The sequence below is a fragment of the Ambystoma mexicanum genome, chromosome 5q, assembly GCF_040938575.1.
Source record: "Ambystoma mexicanum isolate Mex_15411 chromosome 5q, UKY_AmexF1_1, whole genome shotgun sequence".
In the NCBI taxonomy this organism is placed as follows: domain Eukaryota; kingdom Metazoa; phylum Chordata; class Amphibia; order Caudata; family Ambystomatidae; genus Ambystoma; species Ambystoma mexicanum.
Window position 1 is genome coordinate 1,235,250,985 of NC_090933.1, and position 5,713 is coordinate 1,235,256,697.

Genomic DNA, 5,713 nt, shown 5'->3' on the forward strand with positions numbered 1-5,713 from the left:
AAAATGTTCCGAATCCAAGACGGTTTGCTGGTAAGGAAATCCAAAGCTGGCCACGATCAGTGGGTGGTTCCTACCTCATTCCGAAGCCTGATGTTAAGTCACGCCCATGATGCGGCCACCGCCGGTCATAGGGGGTTTCACACAACATTGGAAATCTTAAGAGAGGTTGCATACTGGCCACACATGGGGCAGGACCTTGACCAATACTTGAAGGGGTGTCTTGTGTGTGCACAATTTCAGCCATCATCCCTCACGCACCGTGCGCCTCTCCAAAAGAGGGGGATGACACTGCCATGGTCAGATTTACAAATCGACTTTGTAGGCCCCGTGATTCGCTCGGCTAGGGGGAATAAGTACATGTTGACTGTGACATGCTTGTTTACCAAGTGGGTGGAATGTCTCCCAGCCCCAAATTGCAAGGCAGAAACGGCAGCTGCCTTGATGATTAACCACATCTTTTCCCGTTTTGGTCTACCTCAAAGGATTGAGTCAGACAGGGGTATCCACTTCACCAGTGAAGTAATGACAAAGATGTGGGAGATACTGGGGGTCAAAAGGAAGTTGCATATTGCTTACCGGCCAGCTTCTTCTGGAGCAGTGGAACGCTACAACCGGCTACAACCGGACAATTGTGAGCATCTTAAAAAAGTTTGTGGCAGATTCTGGGCCAAGTTGGGATATCCGATTACCTCTGGTCCTAATGGCCATCAGATCTACCCCTTCATCTGCAACCAAAATATCACCATTTGAGTTGATGACTGGGCGCAAGTTGGTGCTTCCTCAGCATTTGCTCTACAGGACCCAAGAGCAGACACTGATAAATGCCTCCACTACTCATGAGTATGTGGAGAATTTAAGGAAACACCTCCAACATGCTTTTGCTTACGCTCAGCGGAATCTAGAAAGATCAGCTGATAGCATGAAGACCCACTATGACCTGAAGACTTCCAGGAAGGAATATCCGGTGGGGGACCGGGTCTATCTATACAATTTCCAAAGGAACCAGGCAAAACAGCGGAAATTCTTGCCTACATGGAAGGGACCCTTTGAGATCATCGACAAGATCTCCCCTGTGGTCTACAAGATCCGCATCCCCAAAGGCGGTTTGGCAGAGGGGGAAGACAAGTGGGTCCACATAAACCAGTTGAAATGTTGCCATCCCAGGCACACTCTGCAACAACTGGAGGAATCCTCTGGAATCCTAGCGGGTACTGTCTCAGACTAATTCAGTTTCAACCATAAAACATACCACATCTAGTCTCTAAAATATTGTGATTTGCATGAAACTGTCTCTTAGTTATACTGTTTTTTTTTCAAAATAAGAATGTAATGTTTCGTTATGATGAAATTTATATGCCACCCCACTATATCAATGGTGGGGAAGAAATGTCCATGAATAGGTATTGCCGCTCTTCCTTTGTCGTCCTAGGAGAAAGAAAACCTGGAGACGGGCCAAGGAGGACGATCCGGAGACCGGGAGCAGAGACGCAACGGGCCCGGGGTACCGCCCAATCTTCCCATCAGGACCGGCGAGGAGAACCGATCGATCCGACCGGATGGAGGAAAAGATGCTGAACTGTGCCATCTATTGGAAGAAGATGAGGAAACATCCCAGGTCTTGCGAGTCCCATCAGTGAAACAGAATGGCCATCGCAAGAGGGGGGCTTGTGGGATGTTTTTATCCACGCATCCAAGCCCTACCTCAAAACTGTGCAGTACTGACATGGAAAACATCATGATGGCCAGAGCTTCCCAGAAAATGCACAGGGAAATGCATGAAGAATAGGCTGCCACTCATTTTTGCCGATGTTATGGGCACAGAAGGACACTGCCTAAAACCACCAGTGGACTACCCACACAGTAGTCTGAAACCATTGGGAATGGCAATGCTGATTGCCAAAAGCAAACCCATAACTGTTGGGAATTCATTTTCTTAAATCCCAAAAAGGGGTGCAGTACCAGTACTCACCACTATCAAAAAGCCGGCGTTTTAAAACAACACCAGATTTTACTTTTTTGTGTAAAACTGAATAAATGAACCCAAGGCAAGCCAAAGAAAGACTTACTGAGAGGTGGATACAATGTAAAGTTATTTCTGAAGTGACTTGAAGGTTTATAACAAGACTGGCTGAGCTGTGGATTTCAGCAGTTTAAGTAAATTTGGACTGAAAGACACTAAAAATCTAAATGTTTAAAAGAAATGAGTGACCTACTTTTGAGTGTCACATAGGTTGCAATTGTTTAAATGTCATAGTTTTAAACTTAGAATCAGCATTCTAGCTGCATATGTAAAACATGTTTAGTTATTTGAATGCAGAAAACTGGGGAACAGAAATGACATGTAGCTAAAAACTGGCTTAAAGAGATTCCAATTTTGCCTGCCAACTACCCCCCATCAGGAGTGAAACTTGAGTCACAGCTGTGTTCCCAGGCCTATCTGCCTTTTGCTGGCCACACTAAGGATATGCCATCTCTCTGATAATTGAATTAAGGGGAGCCCCCACAGAATACAGGAGCTCTGAACAATGCAACCCCCTTCACCCAGGCAGATGGTTTATTGCAGATGTCGTAAAACAGCTTCCTCCTGGAAGGACAGGGGAGGGGCACTGCCTGTGAGAGCAAGCTGGCTTGGCAGAACTGGAAAAACCAGAAATTCAACCTTGTGCTGGGGGGAAACCACACCCCTTTGGGGCCAGAACATAACTCTAAAAAGATGAATAACTCATAGTACGGACTTGTGAAAATTATTTAAATGACACCATAATTCTTGTGATTTTTCTGCCCACATTTTAAGACGTGTTAGGACACGGTGGTATGTTCAGGGGGGTTTTAGCGGAAAAGAGGATATTACTCAAAATGTGTGCATGTGAAAAATCTGACACTTCATCAACTAATGTCCATACTCCTTGCGCACATGTGTGTAAATTTGGGTTAATGTCCGGAATTGCAAACCAGTTAAAAAGTGCAAAATATTGCCATTTCTGAATGCAAGCTCTCAGGAAGAGCAGATTTGGACAGGGTATACCTCCTGTGATATGTGAAGGGTGCATGTAATTTTAAACAAATGTGTACCTGTGCAAATATGTTTTTTGAGCAAATATAGATTGTGTGTAAAGTTGACAGGGGTGGGTTCTCTGTATCATAAACAGACCTCATCATGATGACACTTCATTTCATTCCCCCAATCAGGGGAGAAATGAAAGCTTGGCCAATGGCAAGTGGAGAGGGGTAGAGCCTAGTGATGCTGCACACACACCCATTTTCAAAACACATAAAAGCAGACAGTCAGGACAGATAGGGACCTTCAATTCCATTTGCTGCAACGCGCTCTGCCGGACCATACCACATCCAGAGATCCAGACTTCAAATCCATCAATCTCCAGAATCCAGAGAGGCTAGACCAGAGAGAGCAGAGCTGACCCAGACCACTGTTAGCAGAACCAGAGAGCTGACCCAGATCACTGTGAAGTGCAGAGACCAGATCCGTGGCGAGGCCCATTTAATTCAAGAATATAGTGTGAGTACCTAGCCAACTGTGCAGAACCAATCTCTTAGTTAAAATAATATAATTCAATCTATTTTAATCTAAGTAGAACTGCCTCCTAACTGTCACCTGTCATTTGTAAAGCTGTCACCTGTCATTTTCTAGTTGCAAGCTGCACTTGTCTTTTTGAACTTTAAAATTTCAAATCTGAAAAACGACCTTTATTTAATCGCTCATATCTCCGTGACCGTTTGTCCTGTCCTAGAGACTTGCAGTAACTTTCCTCTGAAAGCTGGGAATCGTGGCTTTTCTACGAACCTGGAACCGCATTCCTACCCCCTATAGTTTTGCCACAATCGCGAAAAACGCACTCGCGAATTTTGCCGCGATTTGCAAATTTCTCTACGTGTGAAAACAGAAGCTTCTTGCTTTCAGTTGCCAAAAATTCGTTTAACCTGCTAGTTACACCCTAGATCCTTGCTAAAGTGAGCCTGAACTCATCCCAAGTATATTTCACCCACCTAGAACCTCTAGAGGGAATTAAAAGCATTTTAGCATATTTTTCACTTCATTGCCAGCACATATAAAAGCATTTTGGGCCTGTGTTTCCAACTTCTGTAGTCTAAGCTTGCTGGGGTGAACTGAATTACATTTGATTGCATTTCTGAGAACTGTGTGCTTTCCTTCCATTTCCTTGCATTGCATAAAGGGGGGAGGGGATTGCCAGAGAAAAGTGATTACATTGTTTTGTTGAAATCATATTGAGTATTTTCTGTATTGCATTTTCATTCAACATTACATCCATCTGAACTTATATAAAGCATTCTCTACCACCTTCTTCTTCTGTTCCTATTCACAAGTGTGCTAGTGCCAGATTCTCCGTTGTTAATCTTTATCATATCAGATTAAGTGTGATATCCAATTATTAATTTATTATCAAAGTGTGATATATCTATACATTGTTTAATTTTTTTCAAATAAATCTTTTAAATTTGCAAAACAAACCTACTTCTTGGCTCAGTGGGGTCAGGGGGATTCTAAGAGAGGGGTGTTATATAGGGGTAGTCATCCAGAACGCATGAACTGGACATAAAGATATATTAATAAGGGTTTCCATTCAGTATCCCAGACTAGGCATTGACTTAGCTGTAGTGTTGAATTGAATCCTCTTACAGCTACAAGGATCTAGAGAGGGTTTGGGGGGGTTTCCCCCCAAGAATACTTTTTCAAATATGGGGTTGAAATGGTGCATTTTACAGCAGAAAAGGTGACCAAAAAGCCATAAGTTTACAATCAGTTCTAAAGGGGAACATGACAATTCCATGTCACCAACAGCAGAAAAGAACATTTTACAACACAACACATTTTAATGATCAATGTGTCCGCAGTGTAAGACAGCACTGTCACTGATGTAACACATTGTCATGCTGGTTGTACCCAAAATATGCCTCTGTAGCAACTTGTCTATGCTGGCTGTTCCCAATTTAGGCCAGCATTGTCCTGTACAAAGCATGATTGATGCTGCCTGAGCATGTGCAGTGTGCCCAATACATATGGCAGCTTATCTCTGTAATACACATTACGTCTGTGGTGATGAAAGAAGCATCATTCAATTCAACAGATGAAATGTGGAAAAGCGATCAACCAAAGGTGAACCTAATTGAAGAAACGCAATGTGAGCACAATCTTAAAGTATGCAACCTAGCAGGCCTAGTGCACACTTTACCTTTTCTTTCTTTCACCAATAAATCGGGGGAGAGCGCAAACACAGTCCCCCACTACCAGAAATAATGCAGTCGCGTATCCCGCATTGGGGACATAGCAGGGGTCAGCAAATCCGATGTGCAATGGGTAAGCCTCACCCTGGGAGATCTGCCCTTGAGATCAGATTCTCCCCTGCCAGCTAGGTATGAGTTGCATGCAAGAGGGCAGGGGTTGGGCCAGTTCTGGAAGCCCCGCTAAGCGAGGGTGAGAAGGCAGGCCCTGACCCAGCCCAAGCCCCCCCACCCCGGAAGCTCTGAGCGTCTGCAGTCTGCCCACTGGCCTGTCGGCCCCACATGGTCCCATGGCCCTCCTTAGCGGAGCTGCTCAGCGCTGGCCCCATTGACACCATCATAATCATCCTGGACCTCGACGCTCCACCACCCCTGAATCTCAGAGTTCTGCTCAATGACAATGCTGAAGCTTTGACATCTTTGCCGTAACCATATGCCGTGTTGTGTCAGCCGA

The 5,713-nt window shown here is 44.6% G+C and overlaps 1 non-coding gene across 1 annotated transcript; it reads right to left on the reverse strand.

Moving 5' to 3' along the window:
- Positions 1-5,234: 5,234 nt before the first annotated feature.
- LOC138498958 (U1 spliceosomal RNA) lies at positions 5,235-5,395 on the reverse strand. Its single transcript, XR_011279046.1, has one exon. It is a non-coding gene; the product is annotated as a U1 spliceosomal RNA (small nuclear RNA).
- Between the last annotated feature and the right edge of the window lie 318 nt (positions 5,396-5,713).